The 20,855-nt window shown below is 40.8% G+C and overlaps 1 long non-coding RNA gene across 5 annotated transcripts in view; it reads right to left on the bottom strand.

The window, feature by feature from the left end:
* The window catches only part of LOC308189834, a 104,096-nt gene extending 91,025 nt beyond the window's left edge, over positions 1-13,071 (bottom strand). The window contains exons 1-4 of one of the 5 annotated variants that reach the window (XR_013946633.1): positions 12,617-13,071; positions 10,242-11,892; positions 9,200-9,317; positions 6,589-7,194 (exon numbers count right to left, since the gene is read on the bottom strand). This is a non-coding gene — a long non-coding RNA (uncharacterized lncRNA). Of the gene's footprint in view, positions 1-6,588; positions 7,195-9,199; positions 11,893-12,616 lie in introns of those variants that run through there. The other 4 variants (XR_013946634.1, XR_013946635.1, XR_013946632.1 and 1 more) reach the window with 4 other exon arrangements.
* Between the last annotated feature and the right edge of the window lie 7,784 nt (positions 13,072-20,855).

Here is a 20,855-nt window from a genome sequence, read left to right as displayed (position 1 = left end):
AGCCCAGAAGCCAGAAGGACAAATATACCAAGTTTCTGTGGTTGCAGATACAGATATCTTTTCAACAGTTACAGCACTGACTTTACTTTGGCTTCCTCACGCATTCTAGAAACTCCTGCTATATATGTGTGCATGGGACTATATTAAATTGCAAGTTTGGGGGGATAATTTCTTCACGTTTATTTTATTATTATTACTTTTTTACAGAAACATTTGGAAATTACTGAACTAGTTTCCAATTCACTTTGACCCAAATCCTTGCCAGTTATTTAGCTGTTGATATATATATCTCAGTAATGAAAGCAAAACAAAAGGTAACCTAGCTCTGGTAAGTGACTTACTTTTACGCACATCTTCCTCTAATACAGCTGTGTCCACACATGTCTGACTGTGCTTTGGCGTAAACTAATCTCCATGTTCCCACACAACTCTGTGCTATTTTAGCACAGCTGCATGGCATTTGGGGGGGAAAAGCACGTGATGCTAAGTGTTCCAGTGAACTGTATGCACTCTGCAATTATTTTGCAGCCCAGTGCTGGATGTCTAACTGGATTCTAGGACTTAAAAAGGGATAATGGACAGAGGTCTCTCACTGAAATCTTCCAGTATTCCATAAATCATCCGCTTCAGCAGTGCAGTCCAAGTGGAAGTAGTAGTAAAGCAACATGTGGGAGGTGTTATTAGGTGTTATAATCTTGTCATTAATTACCATTAGTAGTTTTACACGTCTTAGGAGACCTGAGTCCAGCTGACTGCAGATGACTTGGGAGATTTTAAAGTCAGATTGCAGAGGAAGATATGACAGCAAAAACTGCATAACATTTTTTTTCAGAGCATTAGTGTTCAATGGAACACCACATCTGGTTTCAGCTTGGACACAATGGTAGTACAGACCTGGCATGACCTGCAGGGAATGGCATGCTGACAAACTCATTCTTCTAGAAACCAGTGCAAACTCACTCCGAGCAGCAGAAGCTGAAGATAATCATCAATAATTTCCTCAGCAGGGTGAAGAAAACGTCTGTTATGATTTGGAATTGCACTGTCTCAGCCTCCAGTAATTGACAGACATCCAGTTCAGTGCACTAGAACAATGTTCAAGCCATTCTCCGGGAGGCAGGCAATGCTTAGTGGTATTAAGCTGTACTAGAAGTGCTATTCAGCCTGTTCACTTCAGGTATACAGTAAAGGAGCTCGGAATTGCTTCCCTTCTCTCTCAGGGAGACTTACCTCTCTCCATGAGCTACATAGGGAACTCTTAACTTCAATTACCTGAATTACATTTAAACAAGACATCTGATGTATCTAGCACCTAGCCTTTCTCTTGTACCAAACAACAAATCCAACAGGGGTGCTTCTGGTTGTCTTAAGGCCCATTTGACAGCTGTGGAAAGTTCCCAAATAGCAAGCCTAACAAATGGTTCCTCGGTAGTAAGAGTAATGACAGGACTGCTTGAGGGCAATGGAAGAATATTTTGCTCCCACACCCACTGTGTTCGGTAAGGATGGTAGAAGCACTTTTGCCTTTCCACGAGGCTACTACTGGATGCACCCAGGGGATTTTACTGCAGTTTTTCATATATACCTGACTTTCTAGAATCTGGAAAAGCAGGGCCTCTCCTTCAAGATGGAACATGCCAGACAGGAGTCTGATGTCCAGGAGAACTGTGCCTTCCTCAGGAGGCAGGCACTGGCAGACGAAGGCAACTTAATTGGATTCAAGGTCCTACCCCCCCATCAGTGCAGACCTCCATGACAGAGCTGGTTGACAACATCTCTTGCCGAGCTACAGTCACTTTTTCCTCAGTACACACAGTTAGCAGGAGTACTACGTGTAGTTACCCCACTATAGCCTAACTGAAGAGCTTTTTGGCCCAAACTCACATTCTGCTACCATTTGCTGATAGTTGTTGGTAGGTCTTAACAGCTGAGCAAGAAGGATACCCTTCAAGAAAATCCAAGACATACCGTATGACTTGTCTCACAAACAGCACTGAACAAAGCTAATTGGTGACCATGCTGTACAAAGAGAGATACAAAATGGTTTATGAGTAGCTGAGAAATTCTGAATAATGAAGCATCTAGAAAGACAGTCCTAGGACAGTAGGGACACAAGGAAGACAGGCAGCTTGGTATCAATGAGGAGCTGTACTGTGTGGAGTGGCAGGGACACTATCAAAATCTTTCTAGGTCAGTGGGCTGCAGAGTTCCATGCATTCACATGAAGCTCATTCTAAAAGCTTGTTTTGGCATAGTTTCAAGTAAAACAGGCCTAGGAATGAGTTATCATTTCTGTTGATGAAGATCTACATCTGAAAGATGAAGATTTTCAGTTAACAGGTGCTGTTGTTTTGGCTGGGACAGTTAATTGTCTTTGTAGAAGCTCACACAATGCTGTTTTTTGGACTTTTGATAAAAATAGTGGTGATAACAGAGGGATGTTTCAGTTGCTGCAGAGCAGCGCTCGCATAGAGCCAAGGACCTTTCTGCTCCTCGTGCTGCCCTGCCAGCGAGGAGGCTGGGGGTGCACCAGGGGCTGGGGGGGACACAGCCAGGACGGCTGGCCCGGGCTGGCCAAGGGGATGTTCCACACCATGTGGGGTCATGGTCAGCAATAATAGCTGGGGTAAAGGAGGAGGAAGTGCGGGACAGTGGGAGTGATGGCGTTTGTCTTCCCAAGAAACCATTATGTGTGGTGAGCCCTGCTCTGCTGGGAGTGGCTGAGCACCTGCGTGATGATGGGAAGTAGTCAATGAATTCCTGGCTGTGCTTTGTTTGTGCTTGTGGCTTTTGCTTTGCCTAGTAAACTCTCTGTATCTCAACCCATGAGCTCTTGTACTCTGCCCTTTCCAATTCTCTCCCTCATTCCACCTGGGGAGAATGAGCAAGCAGGCATGTGGGGGCTCAGCTGCCTGCTGGGACTAAACCACAACAGGGGACAACAATACAAGAAACAAAGAGATCACTTGGACTGATGAGAGAAAGCATATAACATATATGGTTCACTTAAAATCCACGGAAAAGCACAGCACTTAAGTAAAGAACAATTTCTGCAAGTTAGTTACTTAATCTAGCTCCTAAATAACTATGTTTAAAAAGCTTCCCATGAGTCATTCTTAATGTGCATTTCAAAGTTTTCAGATATTTTAGAAACTTTATTAGAAAGTTTAGATATTATGTAGCAAAAAAAGTAGAAGCTTCCAGAGCTCTAAAGGCTGAAGTCAAATACCAGAATTTTCCCTAACAAATAAAAGCATCTTACAGGAATGGCTCCAAGGTAAACAAACTCATAATACTTTGTCCTTTGAGTAGTTTTGAATTTCAAGTTCTAATGAAGTCAAGGAGTTTATTATTCTTTTTATATTTATCATTGTTAAATTAAGAACTTTTTTTTTAATTAGCAGAATGGACATGGTATCTGAAATATAGACAACTTTAAAGCTGTTTAAAGATAATACAAACATGAGGGGAAAATCTGTGCATAGGAAACCGAAGGCACTAGAAGGAGCAAGTCCAAATGCATTCCAAGAAATGCTTTAGCTTCAATATACAGAAACATAAACACCAGGGTTTAGGGACAAAAGGATAGACATCTTCATCACAAAGGCAATTCCTCTTCATTTCTAGCAAAAAGTCATACAAATGAATATTCCTACATGAAAACAGAAAATCAGAGGAGGTTAACTTCTACCATCAAAACCTTTTCAGAGAAAGCATTTGGTCTATTACCAAGTCCTCACCTAGACCACAGTAGCAGAGCAGAAAAAGCATGTGTCTGTGTTTTATCTTCCTTTTATTTGCTTAAAAGGGTTTTGATTAGGTATCATAAGAAGTAAGTGCTAGCTCTCATTTCCTGGGGAAAAGTATGCCTTTTGTCCCACGTGGGCAGTGGCTTACAGCTGAAATCCACCTATTCATTTCTGCAAGTGACATCATTCTAAAAGGGTCGGTTCTCCCAATACAGAAAGACGTAAGTGACTGATGGTTTGGGGTAATTAAATAGTCTAATTATATCATAGCCAGATGCACTTCTTATCAAAGCTTTAATTTGTAAGAAACAGGAAAAAAAGATTCTGAAAATGAGTAATTTCCCCTCTAATCTCACTGTGTATGCATTGGCATTTCTAAAGCTTCTTTGCTGTGGTTTTATGATTACTGTTTTCTTACATCATTGTCTTGTATTTACTACCAAGCGAAAACAGTTTACTTCATAAACCACAAAAGCCCCTTGATATCCCTTTCAGTGTAGCATTAATAATGTATTCCGATGTCCTGAGCATTATCCTAGATAGTTTATCAACAGCACATTAACCACTTAGTCTCATTACTTTCTGTGCAGTGTTGCTATCTTAAATAGCATCAGTTCCTGTCTCCATCCATTTTGGACTGAGAAAGAGAAGCACCACCATCTTGCCGCCAACTGGTGGTCATTAATGGTGGTCTCATCTTGGAGACACACGGGTACCCTTTTTGAGACATTGCAAGCAGTTCTACCCACACAGCATCTAAAATGCAACTTTGAACACAGGCAAGACTGTAATTCCCCAATAGACACACGTAAATTTCCTACTGCAACATCTTTTTTCCAGTCTTGCAAAATCCAGGGTTGGCTCACTTGTATTCATCAGGAAGTGTAAGAATAACAAAAAAGAAAATCCCACCCTTTGCAACAGCTTGCAGACTTTTGAACCCATTGTCTGACAACAAGGAGAGACAGGCAGCTGGCAACACACATTCTGGCCTTCTTCACTGCTTTCTACCTGTGGCAGTTCAGTGTCTCCCTACCTACACAATTCCATCCAAAAAATCAATAAACATCCGACTGCTTAGATTATGACTCCAGCTTCCTTCATATTCACTTTACTCAAACAGGGCCTTATGCTTCCTCTCAGCTTGCTCCTTATAGCCTTCATCCCAGTAGTGTGCATATAGTTACTTCATTTTATCCTCGAATTCATCCATACCATTCTTCTTTGCCGTAACAAGCCCAGAAAAATTGACAAAAACAGGTAATGCAGACTATAGTTTTGGCTTGAACTTCAGTCTTGCATACCCCACAGTTCATCACTGTTTCAGCAATTCATGTTTTGAATGTACCTTATTTGCACATGAAATCTCAGGAGGAAGCTAAGTTTATTTTATTTGATAATGAGCTGACTATTAGCAGAGCTTTACCAGCCTGACAGCTATGCACACAATCAGTGTTTGACAGAAATGTTTGTGGATATTGGCTTATGTTCAAAGGTGATTCCAACACTTGAAACTACATCTCCTTTAAAATAGACCTTAGAGCAGATTCAAAGCCTAAACTTCTGTACGAGAAAACTCACCTACTGTAATTTAGTAAATTACTGTAATTGAATCTGTGCAGTGCATCTAGATAACCACTTTTAGTAAAATATGCAAACATTTAATACATTTGAAACACTAATATTTCTGTCGGATTGGTTTGGAATTGATTCAGAGGGGATTGGGTTTGGTGGTGAAAAAGGCCAGAAGGTAGAAGGATTTTTTTTCCTAGCTTATTTGTTCACAGAAATTATCATTTAAAAACATAAGAATCCAGAGGATAACTCTAAGGGATATGAGACAACTGAAATCAAGGAAAGTTATCCAAATATTATGTTCAATCCAAGACACAGAAGTACACCCCATAGGTGTCCTTCACATGAAACAATGAGTAAATATATATATATATATATGTATTTGGCCAAAGAAAGTGGAAAGTAAGCAGTATATCCAGATTTTGATGACAATTGAGAGAAATAAAAAAAAAAAAAGTTTTCCAAATCACAGACACCTAAAGCATGAGGTTGGAGACTGGGAGATTTTGTTGCTGTTGAGGTTTACTTCAAATGTTGTGACATCCAATATAAATACTTCTCACAGCATTTTTTTTTTTTTTTTGAGGACTACATGTGAAAACCTCTAGATCCTGAAAACTACAGGTGTTAACATTAAGAACAACATTACTAAAGGACTGTCCTGATTTCATCTGGGTTCCAGTGAATTTTCTTCAGAGCAGCTGGTGTGGCACTGTGCTTTGGTTATAGGATGAGAACAACATTAATACCACAGCAATGTTTCAGTTGTTGCAGAGCAGTGCTTACACAGAGCCAAGGACTTTTCAGCTCCTCACAGTGCCCCATCAGAGAGGAGGTTGGGGGTGCACCAGAAGCTGGGAGGGGACACAGCCAGGACAGCTGGCCCAACTTGGTCAAAGCTCAAGACCAAGTTAGATGAGGCCCTGAGCAACCTGATCTAGTGGGTGGCATCCCTGCCCATGGCAGGGGGGTTGGAACTAGGTGATCTTTGAGGTCCCTTCCAACCCAGGCCATTCTGCGATTATTTAGCTTCTGTTTTTACTGCCCAGGGAAGGGGGGGGATTGGGGAGTTGTTAAGGGAAAATAACAGTAATTTAAAATTAAAAACATAATGTGTGGTTGTGCTTGGGGAGCAACAGAGATTCTTAAAAAATTTCCATGATACAATCTTGTTGAAAGAACCAAATATCAGAAATATCAGAGATATCACAGGTAGGTCCATGGATTTTTATTTATGCGTAAAGAGATCACAGCTGCTGAGCATTAATACTGCAGATGGTTATTTTCATGACATTGATATTCTCACAAAGAAGGATCAAGATGCTCAGTGTTTATGTAATTGCACAGAAAGAAACAGATTATTGGTTTTGCATGTTGCCACAGAATTGAAAACATCTACAGTGAATAGTTAGTAATTAAATAAATAGCAGTCACATGTGTCATTTTCTCAATTCTGCAATGCTATTAAAGACAACACTGATCTGCAACAGCAAGAATCTGATCTTAGAGGCAGAGTCAAACCCTACCACTTACGGTTTTACCACAAGTGAATAACATACATTGAGAACTACACACAAAAGCCGCGTCTCTTTAGAATCTAAGTTCATTTGATATAACTGACTTAAGTTCAAGACAAGCAAGAAAATATACAACACGTAAGCAGAGAAGCTAGGCTCATTTTTGTACTTCCCCCACATTGAGGCTGCTCTCAATTATCTTCGAGAGATCACAGCAACTGGGAGAGGTTCCTGAGGACTGGCAGAAAGCAAGCACCTCTCCTGTCTTCAGGAAAGCCAAGCTGCAGGATGTGGGGAGCAAGAGGCTGGCCAGCATCACCTCAGCACCCAGAAAAGTGATGGAACAAACAATCCTGGAAAATTTTCAAAATATGCTAAGGAAAAGAAGGCAATTGAAACTAGTCAGCATGGATTTATGAACAGTAAATTGCACTTGAGTCACCTGATAGCTTTCTGCAATGTGACAAGTACTTTGGTGGATGAGGGGAGAGCAATCAACTTTTCGTACCCTGATTTCAGAAAGACTTTTGATTAATATCTTCATAGACAAACTGATGAAATATGGACTAGTTAAGTAGACAGTGACAAGGACAGAAAGCTAACTGAACTGCCAAATTCAAAGAGATGTGATCAGCAACATGAAGTCCAACAGGAGGCCAGTCACCGGAGGTGTACCCCAGGGATTAGCACTGGGGCTAGTACTATTTAACCTCTTTGTTAATGTCCTAGGCAATGGGATGGAATGCACCAGTAAATGCGTCAATAAGTTTGCAGATGATACAAAGCTGGGAGAAGTAGCTGATAGATACACCATAGGGTTTTGCTGCCATTCAGAGGGACCTTGACAGACAAGAGAAATAGGCCAATGGGAATCTCATGAAATTCAGCAGCTACTTACAGTTTCTTGTCATAGCAGAGCATGACTAAAGCCATGTTCGTTATCTGTCAACTCTGAATCCTTTATGCAATTTACATGATAAGGTCCGCTTTGGACATTTCTTCAGTAACACCGAGCTGCACAGATCATTGTTTGGCTCAGAAAGTTCAAATCATCAGCAGAAAACAAAAATCCTCACAGAAAAAGAAAAATATGAAGACCAATAACCACATTTCTCTCCCAGATAGCATACATGCATCAATGCATGACCATGGTTTCCACACAGCTCAGATAAAAGGCCACAAAGAGAAAGATGTCTCTAAATTGTACCAGAAAGGATAGGCCTCAACCAAAAAACCTAATCTTGAGAAGGCTGAAAAACGGGGATCCAACCTATGCCCCTTTTTCTGGAAAACAATCTAGTCCAGGTCTGCAAAGGCAAAATAGTGAATGAAGCCCTGGAGTAGCGATATATATCCTAAGGGTGTCTCTAACCATTTCATTCTTCACATGCCAGCTGCTTTCAGAAACCATAAAAACCTCACATATCACCTTCTTTCACTTTCTTATCACTTTTTTTCACCTTCTTTCCAATACATACCACTCAAAGGAAACAAATTCCTCATTATTCCTCTCCCAACATTACAGAAGCATGGGATAAAAATAAATCAGATACTCAATACTGACGTGCAACGGCAATCTACCAGTTTCCTTCATGAATCTCTGCATACACCTCATTTCACTCATCTGTGGCACGGGACAGCAGACATCCACCCTCAGAAGTAATAGCATAGCGTAAAATAAAGGGAGTAAAATAAAAAGATGAAATAACCTTTACCCTCAATGCTATCTGTAGGGCTCCTGGTACGGTTCATTGACTGCAACCAAATGAGTTCACCATGCCTCACATTATACAGCTACCTGAAGGAAAATAATTTACTGCCAGAACAATTTGTCTCAAAGTCTCTGACTCTATTCTCAACTCCAGTCATCAAAGGCTGGATCTATTAACTTGTAAGAGATTCTTTAAAACGGAGCCTTTCTCCTGGTACTTAAGAAGGGGGAGGCTGTGTAGGTTAGGAACAATAAGACTCTCATTTATGTGATTTAATTTAACTCAGAATATGCTCCTTATTAGAAGATGTGTGGGTGGTGGCGTTTTCCTGTTTAAAATGTTATTAAAGGGACTCCAATAAGGGTTTCATTATTATAAAGTGTAATCAAAGAAATTGTTTTCTACCAATTAAATGCTGCTAAATGAATACTTAAAAGCAGTGGCAGCTATAATGCTTTTCAGCTGGTGGAGATCTCAAAAAAATTCACAGTAGATTTGTGTGCCTGTTTGCACACACACAACACAACAGAAATTTGAAGATCATATCTTAAAAGCCAGAATGATGTAGGTTATTCATTATTCAGATAATACTAACAATGCAAGAATATTAGCTGTTTATATAGAAAATAGGAGAAATAGCCATTACCTGTTTTCTCTCTCCTCCGTGCACCTTTTCACACCTGAGTTCCTGCATGCAAGTTTGCTCATAGCACATGAAAGCCCCGCCGAAGTTTTCAGTGCAGATAAACAAATGCATGATGACTCTGTAATGCAAGACCCTTTTTCAACATCATTGTAAAAAGGAAGGCACACAGGCCTATACAATAAATAATCACCACTTATCTCATGAACATAATCACAGGACAGCTGGGACCATGTAACCTTCTCCCACTTTTCACAGTTAATCTTGTTTGGCTCTGCAGCTTTGGTGACAGCTGGGAAAATACCCACTGGAGGCTACTGCACAGGTACAGCATGCTGCCTTTTCCTGCATTGCCTGTGTGTTGTGGTGCTCAGTTTTGCATAGCACAATAGGGAAAAGAGTCTCAGTAACATTTCGTTAAGGGTTTTAAACCTCTCATAGGACTGATCCCACAATCCCTAGGCATAGGCTGCCCCTAGTTGAAGGGCCCTTAAGTACAGAGCTGAGCACTTAGGATGAAAAGAACCTACAGTATCTCCACATTTTGCTATAAAGAGGGTATGTTACAACTTCTAAGTACACAGCAGAGAGAAGAGGGAGAAAGAGATCTCAATAGCTATCTAAATATTTGTGATGGATTGTGTGTGCTGTAGTGAAACCAGCAGATTTAGGGCACTTCCATTCCTAATTAGGCATCAGTGTGCTGACAAACACTTTAGAAGGAACCCAACTTGGAGATAAGTCTTGTTGCTGTCTTAAGGCCCTCAGAAAGCCGTTCAGATGGACAGCAGTCAGAGCATAAACAAGATGTGGACTTTGCTTTTGACACATGCCCAGATCGCACCAGCAGGACAACATCTGTGAGGCATTTCAGACATGAATGTTATATTGTTCTGCACCTACCATAAGAGGTGAGGGAAACAAGAGAATAGGCTCCCAGTTTCAAATCTGCCTTTTTTCCCTTTCCAAAATCCCTTTTGTTTTATTACCCCTGTATGCTTTGGCTGGCAACCCCAAAGCACATTTGTTTCCCACTAATACTTACGAATTTTTTTTTCTCCTTGCTTCCCTCACAGTTTGGTGTGGTTTCTTGCATAAGCAGATCATTCCAAACAGTTATACCGAATACTCCTCTCATTTCATTGTTTGTATGTCAAGTCTAAAAATGCAAAACCACATGAAACACAGACATATTTGCTATTTAAAGGTATTTTCAGTCAAGACTAAGTAGGCAGAATCACATAACTGTCTCCTCAATAACATAAGAATGTGTAACCTTGGCCAGGCAATGATACTTTGATAGTCCTCAACTTTTCTGCATTACTGAAAAGAAGTGATCTCACCTTATCCACAGTGCTCCTAGATCCCCTTATCTGCAAATAAAGCAGAGCCCTTTCTGCCACCCTGTGCTTTCATGAACTAGAAATAATTGTCTGGAAAAGAGCAGTCTTGCAGATCACCCTCAGTTGATAACCTCACGTTCTGCGTTCACTCACAGTTACTCCTGTATGGTCACCTTTCCAGGTACACAGTGAGAACTCCCAGTTTGACCCATATTTCTCCATGTGTTTGTAGCAGATGAGTTAAGTGGTGACCATTTGGCAGAAGTGCCTCCCTCAGAGCTGAGGTAGGTACAGGCACCACCAAATTCCCCATGTGACAAGTCTTTTTCCATGATGTTCCAAGGAATAATCCTGCTGATCTGTTGAGAAAAGTCTTGGTTCCTTGAAGCATGAAGCAAAATGTGGAGGCTTGCACTGCAGTGTTTTGCTACAGAAATTAAAGACTAAGATAAAGTTAAGGATCTACTCAGAGCCTCCTGAAGAACCAGAAATGGAAATATAGGGAAAACCAAAAGGGGGACAACAGAGACAAATCCCCCCTGCACAGTTATCAGAAGGACAGAAATTGGGAAGATGATAATTGCATCCTAGAGACAGAAAAGTCAGCTGAAGGGGTCTAGGCCCCTGAATGACTGGGCACCAGTGCTCTCACCTGCCAGTTTCAGTGCACAAGCTGGCTTTGCTAATTTACTAATGTAGGAGCTGAGTCACAGAGAAGTTGACAACGACAAAATAAAAAATAGATAAAACACCTCTTTCTGGATTCTCACTCTAGATCTTTGTATTGGTCCTGACAAAGAAACTGTTGTGCTTTCAGGAGCTGGTGATCCCTGTAACAGTGAACCTGAGTAGGCACAAGCCTGTGCTATGCTGCATGTACAGAACGCCTTTCAGGCCTGTGCTGCGTTGCACAAATTCCTCAGCCACAAGATCAGCTCAGCACACTGAGTGTAACAGAAGGGCCTGCAGGCAGCTCCCACTCAGTACCAGCAATTACCCCACCTGCAGGGCCTTGCCTTCAACTAAAATAGAAGCAGGAAGCTCTGGTGAGAACATTCTTTAGGAATAGAGTTGTCTTCTTGTGTGAAAAGTACATGTGAGCTAGAAGGACCAAGGGGACGTGGTCAGATCTGCTCTGCGAAAATCCATCCGGGCTCCATCTGATGCTGCATGAATGGAAGATGCTTGCACATGTTCAGAGGAGGGCAACAAAGCTGGTTAAAAGGCTGGAAGGCATGTCCTGTGAGGAGAGGCTGAGGACACTTGGAAAATGCCCTTTATAATACTCTTGGTTAACCCTGAAGTGGTCAGAGAGTTGGACTCGATGATGTTTGTAGGTCTCTTCCAAATGACCTAAACAAAATGAAAATGAAATGAAAGGAAGGTGCCCAGCATTGAAAGGGACATAAGATTTACTTGCTATCTATATTCCTCTTCTTATTCTGTCTTATTAAAGCAGTTGTCTTACTAAGCCATTTGTTGTCGGGCCTTTCTTACTGAAATCCTAAAGGAACTCTGCACTGTCTCTCTCCCTCACCTCAATCTTATAAAACTACACTGCACTGCAGTGCTCATAGTGCATCAGATTATTCTCAGTAAGACTACAGAACCATTTAGGTTGGATATAAGGAAGATTTTCTTTACTGAAAGGGTTGTTAGGCATTGGAATGGACTACCCAGGGAAGTGGTTGAGTCACCATCCCTGGAGGTCTTCAAAAGACATTTAGATGTAGAGCTTAGTGATATGGTTTAGTGGAGGACTTGGTAGTGTTAGGTCAGAGGTTGGACTCGATGATCTTGGAGGTCTCTTCCAACCTAGATGATTCTGTGAACTGCTAAACTGGATCAGATCAATAGTCAATGCCAGTACTGCCCTCCAGCTATGACCAGTGCCACACTCTGGAGGAAGCAGTAAACTCCATAGGCCATGATATTTGAAGACCACCACCCCAAAAGAAGTTTTGTCCTACCTCTATACCATTATTTACAGCCTGACTTACGCTCTCAACCCATTATTTTTGTTACATATAACATTAGTCTACAGCAGCTGGGGATGCAAAACAAAGCCCTTCCATACCAGCAGTACCATACTCAGTGGTACAGGTCCTCAGGTTAAGGTCAGGACAACAGAGGACTGACATCCATGAGCACTGCTGCCGGCTTTAGCCCAGCTCTTCTGCAAGCCAGCACCCTGAGCACAACTCATTTAGCACTTCCCTTTTTACAGTGAAAATTGTTCGTCAGAGGCCAAACCACACAGAGTCTAAAACACTACCACACTAAGCATTGTTTCTCAGTGCGACATCTGAACCCCTCTTCCAAAATATTTCTTCTTTCAGTGTCCCATGACCAAGGATTTCTCCACAGGAGCCTTCTCCATGGAGTCAGAAGAAGATGAAAATTCAGCTTAAGCTTTTTGGAGACTTGACTTCCTTTTCCTTTCATACTTCTTTTTTTCCACTTGTAACAGAATAAAAAGCAGCCCTGGCTTGAGTCCTACAAGACCTAGGTTGCTGGCCTACCCATGCCTTTCCTAGCCACACTTCCAGCCCAGCTGAGCTCTTCCATCAGGTGGGTCTGTTAAATCAAGTGCCTCGCTCCAAATACAGAGCAACTATGCTGGCTGAGTTCACCAGCTGTCACTAATCATTCATTTTCTGGGGTGGATTCACAGATTCCTGCTAAGCTGTTGCTCTCAACACCATTTTGTAACAGCGTAAGCCCGTGTATAAGAGCTACCAGTTTCCAGTTATGTGCATAAAATGTCTGCGTATTGAAAATATTAATAAATGGAGCAGGTTCAGTGGGATAGAAAAAATGGGATAGAAAAAGGGAGAGGAAATGGGTTAGAAAATGACTGTTTTTTTATTTCATAATTTTAAACATAGAGAAAAACAAAGCTGAGTAATTATTGTCTGTTTATCTCACAATCTATGCTACAAATACGTGTGCATTGATGAAATATAATTTATTCTAATCCTGTTCAGCATCACACCACACCATGAGCAATAAAGATTTGGATAAAATACTATCCAAATAGCTTATGTTCAAAATACCAAATCAACCAGGAATAATATTGCAAAAGCAAAACAACTCCAGTTTATGAAAACAACCATTAGCATATTTTCAAGTGAAAGCTTTACTGTGACTGGAGGAAGGACAGTATTCAGATTGGAAAGCAAGATAAATGCATTCAGTTATGCAGTTTTCTAGCATGTCTTTGGATAAGTTATTTAAACATCAGTTTCTTAGCTGAAATAGCAACTCCTCTCCTCCTTGTCCCTATCCCACCACCCACTGAACCAGAGCTGTTCATGGTTGTGCCACTCTGGATCTTCCACTGCCTGGCATGCTCAAAACTCCAGGGATCTGGAAACTAAATACCCCATTTTGATTAAAAAGTAACAATCCGAATTACACCTCATTTCCTTAAGGCCAATCTGAACCAACTGTTGAGTTGCACCCTTTCAATGTGCCCTGGCATGCCACTATGTGCCCAGTAGGGCAGAACGAACAGTGGGAATAAGTTTTTGAAAAGCTGCTTTGCAAGGAGATACACGCTGGTTAACACTGTAAATGCAGTCTTGGGAAATAGTCTTTAGAAAGTGACTTTTGGTATTCAAATTCTTTAAAGCTCAGGAGTGATAAAGCTGTATGATGCTGCTCTGCTGTGATGCACACTGTCCAGTCTTAGTTTCTTTGTATAAAAGCACAGGAAAATCTCCTTCATCTATACTCTTCCTCCAACCAGCCCCTGTGAATAGACTTCACTCTCCACCCAATGGAAAGAAGACAGAGGGACACACTCATAATCTAGAATATGTTTTATGAGTAGGTAAATTGCTGTATCTACAGGCACTTCACCACCGCTGCCACCAGCTTCACTCCAGCCCTGCATGCAGTGTGGTTTTGAGTCCCATAGGCAATTCTTGCATCTTTAGCTCAGGCATTTACATTCACTGTTTTATGTCAGATTATCAAAGTGACAGTGAGTTTCCTCCTCCATTTCACATACCATGTAAACAAACATACACAGTGTTAACCATGGGGTACATTAACTTTCCAGCCTAACATATGCATAGTTGTCTCTGTTCCCCTGTTCCCCTCCTCTCCTGTACAAAGGTTAACCTTAGTCTTCCAGTCACATTAATTCCAGACACTTAAAAAGCCACAAAACGATGCCATGGTATACAGCACATTTATTTTCCTCTGAAACAGTTCTACATGGAAATCAGGTGGGCTTGGGGGCAACACCAGCTTGTTTCAGATTGAAGAGGACATTTTGTCTCATCTTTTGGTAGAAACTTTGAAAGCTCCATATAATATTTATTAGTGATAAAGCACTAGCTATTTTTAGAAAACACAGCTTGTTGATGAAAGGAATCATTTTTATCCACCTGTAGTGTGGATTTAAAATACTTTGAGAAAATCAAATTTTTGATATTTTTGGGTCAAAACAAGTTTGAAGTATTTTTGTAATAGGACTTCTATACAATTGTCATATATTCTGAAATTTTCAACACTCAGATCAAATCTGCTTTCCTAGTACATGCAAAGATATGTTCCTATTGCTTCAGGTGAATAATCTGATAAAACTATTTATAGAAACAATGCAAAGCAAGTGAGATACTCCCTCTTTCTTCATGCATCTAAGGAATGCACTTGAGGAATACTGCTTATCTCTAATAAAAACTGCTTTTTTAAAACTGCTTTATTAAAAAAGACAAAAAAAATAATAGACTAAGTAATTTATTTAAATAAAAGCTAGATTAGAAAGGTCTAACTAACAGGGCAGTAATCCCTTGCAATCTCTGCCTTTTCTTCAAAAGTGCTTTGTATGATGGGTGGCTATGTTTGATTAACTGTCACTCTTGCTGTTCAAACAACTATTAACACAAAAACGCATTTATCAGGTCAGTTTAGTCATTAAAAATACATTCTAATGAACAGTATTTTTCATCACAAGGAAAAATTCTTGGTATATTACAAATCATTCAAGTCAAAACATCAGCCAATTCATCAGTCAAAGGAAATCCTATTATTTGCCCTTTTGGTCAATACAAATCCAGTAACAAAAGCCAAATTCAGATTTTTTAATACCTGTTTTTAAGGCTTCTAAAGAGTAAGATAGCATGAAATGTGGAGAACTAAGAGGCAATTTAAAGGCCATAAGGACTAGCAACTCACTGTTTGTATGCAAAAGGCACTGTCCTAACAGTCATAAATAACTTCCCACCCCCCCCCCCCAAAAAAAAAAAAAAGTAAAAACAAATAAGAAAATTGAGTGGCTGATTTCAGTATCTTTTCTCTTTCACATTTTATTACTAAATGCGAAGTGTCATCAAGTGTCAGTGTTAGCTTTAAAATATCTGGGAATCCTACATCAAGCTACTTCTGGTATCCAGGAAATAACTCACAAGACATACATTGGTGGATTGTGCTTCCTACAGACAAAGCAGTTAAAAATTATCAGCACACCATTTAGTCTATTACTAAGAGAGGACCTAGTTAAAATGGCCTGATGACTTTGAGGTACTCTAAAGCCTGTGGCGTTCCTTGTTATATAATGTTTTTAGATCTGAATGGCTGTATAATAAGTGTATAAGAAGCAGCATAGAGTTATACCCCTGCAAAAATAGCTTGGGAAGAGGCTGTACACACTTGTGTCAAGCTGTCTGATGAGTTGGGATGCTTTCCACCATCCCCTGAGTAGTTGCTAAGTGCTCGTTTCCATTCACCTAGCCAACCTATACGGCCTCCATCCAGTGCCGATCCATTTTGCACCCCTGGGGACTCTCTGCATTGCACATTCCTCTGTTTCCTCAGGTGGAAAGGCTGAAAAAGCACAGGAGAAAAGTGGCTGGACCTTTCAACCTTTCCCGCCTGCAGAAGAACTGAGTACATCAGACCTACTCTTGCTCTTACCAAGCTCTGTAAAGAATAGCATTTCACCAATTGTACTACATTTCTCTGTCCACCATTTTGAAACTCCATTTTCACTGACACCTTGAGGAGCTGCGAGTGATAGACACACACAGATTTTGTGCATTCTGCCATTCAAACCAGAGAGGATAAAAGATGTCTTTATTTGGAGAGGTTTTACAACTAGCGTACGAGCTGATCAGACAGATCTTTCTGTAGCATCCCCTATAATCCCCTGTATTTCCAGCTAAGAAACCTGCCCTAATGCCTCCTAGAAGATTTGTGTTTCCTGAGCATCACACAATAAGCCAGACATTCAGCAATGAAGATGGATATATCACTTTTCTAAAGCATCCATAGAACTTGCCTGCTGAGCATGAAAGCAGCTGTGGCTAATCTGTTCTTTTCCAAACTGTGAGGCATAGAAAAACATAACAAAAGAAGTGAAAATATATTGTCTGTAAAGCCAGGAAATGCCAATTGCTAATGAGAAGGAGAGAGACTATTTGTTCATTTTGGTGCACATATGAGGCAAAATGCTGCTGTAACCCCAAGTATTTTGGCTCAGTTGCCATCATTTATAACTGGAACATGAATGTGACCAGTACAAAGATAGTTAACAGATTTCTTCCATGCTATTGAAACCAATAGAATACATTTTAAGTATTCAGCTGAAATTAACAGAAACAGTGTACCACAAAGTAATCTGATTTGGCAGCCCTCCTGCCAACTACCCATTTGCCAAGAATTTCCTGAGGTAGCAAGCATAAAAGAGATACAAGTACTACCAAAAAAAAAAAAAAGTTTGTTTCTAAATTGCCACATACAAAACAGTTTGCTACTATAGGTATCCCTGCTGGGGAGGAAAGAGGAAAAAAACTTCAGGGAAAAAAAAAAAAAAGATTGTTCTCTAATAATTAATTCCAAACCTAGTCAACACAATGATTTCTAGGGGTTTTAGTATGATCATATCTTCATTTGGTTCATATTAGACATTGTGCTCAAAATCTATTATTAGAGATCCTCAAATACCATGGTAATACGGTACCACAAGTCCAAAAAGAATAGAGTGGCAGATGTGATTTTAATTACTGAGTAGCTTCAGGACTCTGCTAGCACAGGCTGTTACTCACAGGCAGCAGAAACACACAGGGACTTCTGAAGAAAGTCGCTACCACAGCATGACAGCAATGAGTAAATGAGTATTAGAAAGGACTTTTACATTTGTGCTGTAGTGGTTTATAAACTGGTCTGGAAGAGTCTAGCCAGTCTGAAATAGTAGGGATCATCATCAAGGCATCTTGCAAACTACTTCTCTAAAAGACAAGTCTGAGAAGCTGAAGTGCTTTGCTCTGACAAGTACAGCAAGGAAGTGCTCATATTCCAGTCACATAAAGAAGTTTGGACCAGAGAAAATGAGGCTGGATAAGTCACAGACACTCCCTAACAGATGGAGGAATTTCCTTCTCTATGGACTGTGGAATACCAGTTTAGTCATCCAGTAATTGCAGCAAGTATGGATTTGGAACATCTGACTTTTTTTTTTCTTTTTTTTTTCAATTAGTCATGATCCACTAAAGACGTTGCTCACTGGTTCTGTAGGCTGTTCTGCAGAATCTCCTCCCTATTAACTCAGACCTGATGGCACATACGGTACCTGAGTGCTTCCAATAAGTCCCAGAGAGCTAATACTAGCTTTATGGAGGACAGCCTGTCCAAGAGAAAGCATTATGCTCTTGAAAGCCAAAAACTCCACCTTACTTCTTTCTGTGAATGGTGTCTCTCCCTACTTCAGAAGTTTCGGTTCTTTGGAGCATTTTATCTCCCTTCTTTTTTATATGTGGGAAAGGAAAACTCCTGAGCAAAAGAGTCGATCTACGAAGCCCAAATGCATTTTTTTAATTAAAATTAATACAAATTTGATACTAGAATATTTTTCTTCCAGCTCTCTCCCTTTCCTCAGATTAAACAGGCTCCCTTTGAGCAAGCCACTTATGTCACTGCCTAGGGACATCAGTTCTTGGTTGGAGCTTTTCAGATCCTTGCAGTTCAGTTATAAACAAACCCTTGATCCAAGCAATCGTTTGTCTGCCCACTGTGGCCTGCAGTTACTGCAGCTGTGTTGCTTGGGCCTTTCATCTGCTAGGCCTCAGCAGAGTAGCCCTGCTGGTGTCAGGCAGCATCCTGCATTTCCATTTTCCCATAACATTTTCGCCACTGCAGCCAGAGAGATGGATTCCTTCTGCTAACACCACAGCTACATCTGTAGTTTTCCAGTGAAGCTGAAACCATGTGAACAAGTGCGAGAACTAGGAGCTCTTCAGGCTGCTGTCTGACCCCTATATCTAGCAGACTCATCTCAAATAGAGCCAGTCAGTCTAGGCACGGCTGGGCTTCAGCGCTTTGTAACTACAGTAAATACCTGGCATCAGTCCAGCTCTGACTACCTGGCCCCGTGAGAGGCAATCCCCTGCAATCCTGCACGAAGTGGCACTGTGGGTCTGGACCTGTGACAAGGTGTCTGAGGCTGCTCTGGATGGGGGATACTGAAGGCAACTGGTAAAGCTCTGGGAGAGCATTTGGGGCACTGTGAAGCCAGAGTTGCTTCAAAATGACGTGGAATAGCAGAGTCTCTGAGAAAGGCAGTTATGGGAGAGCAGCCTGTGGGACAAAGAGGCACCTGGAAACACAACTGCTGGAGCTGGGTGACATTAGACATGCTTCAGCAGGCTGGCGGTGTACTGAGGCTTGGTTAAGAAAGCATCAAGGAGAGTTGTTAAGCAGATGGAAAGTAGCTCCGGCAGTGAATCCTGGAGGGTAACTGTAGCAGAAGTATATAGGGCTGTCATCCTCTAGATGGTTTCATTTGCCAATAACTTAAATAGCTATAAGAGAGCACCTTGTGGAAGGGCTGAAAAATGTCATGACCCCTGAAGGAAGAGCTGTCAGGAAAGAAGATCCTCCTGCCAGCAGCTTGTTTTCAGGAGTGAGCAAGAGTGGCTACCATTTGGGCACCACATGTGAACAAGGAGCTGTAGAGATGCAAACTTTCTGGCAGTCACAGAAGAGATGTGTACAGAGGTGAGGCAGCCACACTTCAAGCATGTTGTGGAGAAATATTGACGACAGCTTGGAGGTGACTATTTTTGAAATGGCAAGTGGGCTGCACGTGGTACACAGCAAAAAGAGAAACAGGATCCCATTTTTGAGCATTCCCTGTTTGTCTGGGAGTGTGAAAATATATTTTGAAAGCGGCAGTGGAAGTGGCAAGATGTCAACTTAGGTATGAGGTAGTAAAAGGGACAAAATTATCATTACAAATAAAATTCTAGAAACATGAAAGGACACAACTAATAAATATAAGAAAGGACAGAGCACAGCAGCCTAAAACCCATCTAGCCCCACAGCAAATATGAAGTCAGCAGAAAATGTGCCCAAGTTTCACAATGTGGTCTTTCAGGAGAAAGACCTGCTAACACAGAACTAATCCCACTGCTGCACTTTCAAAGTAATGATAAACTGATAAAAGTTTACACCTGGAAATACGGTTGCAAGACTAGTAATGGGGTGGGTGGGCACAGAGGCAGGTGCAATACCTGCAGCTCAGTTCTAATCATATAAGATTAAAATTCATGCCACTCTGAATCGTCATATTTAGTGTATTTAAACTCAGATCCCAGGTCGATCCTTCCCATTGCAGTGTTTTCCCTTACATATACAGCAGCTATATCTATGAATATCTGCTGTTCATCTCTAGGATCTTATAAAGACAGTGCCATTCACTGTGGCCTAAAACTATTGTTTGGAGAAGTATATATAGCTAAATTACCTGGATTGTGATTGTTTAAATTCTGAACTTAAAATCAGAGGACCAATTTTTAAGTAATTCTCACGTAATCTTAAAAAAATAAATAAAAAATAAAAATAAAAAAGAGAAAGTATATTCACTACAGTGATACACAGCCAAGTAAAATCTTGTTCTCTAGTGGATTCGAGCATGCAGTGCAAAATTTATTCCCCTGGGTATATAAATCTCTGTTTCACACATTCAAATAAATGCAGCTGTGTTTATTCCAGAGAGCAGAGTTCCAGATGTATACATGCAAAACTCCAGATATACATATGAGCACTTTATTACATTACAATTTTCCATTACATTTTTCTGACACTTAAAATTTTATGTCACAGAGCCTTCTGGAATATGCCCCAGTACATTCAGTATTGGCCCAAACAATACAATCTGAAAGCCTAAGGGCCACCCAAGTTTGAACTGCTGTGATACCACCTTCACATTTCACCTGGAACGAGAGGAGGCTTTCAGACTTCAAGAATTTAAGCAACAGGTTCAGCACTTGAATAATACCATTCTTTGAGCTGTGTGATATCAGTGTGAA

Source organism: Anser brachyrhynchus (assembly GCF_964034855.1).
Source record: "Anser brachyrhynchus genome assembly, chromosome: 2".
NCBI classification, from domain to species: Eukaryota; Metazoa; Chordata; class Aves; order Anseriformes; family Anatidae; genus Anser; species Anser brachyrhynchus.
The sequence above is the reverse complement of the archived record's forward strand: the minus strand, read 5'-3'. Positions and strand labels throughout refer to the sequence as shown.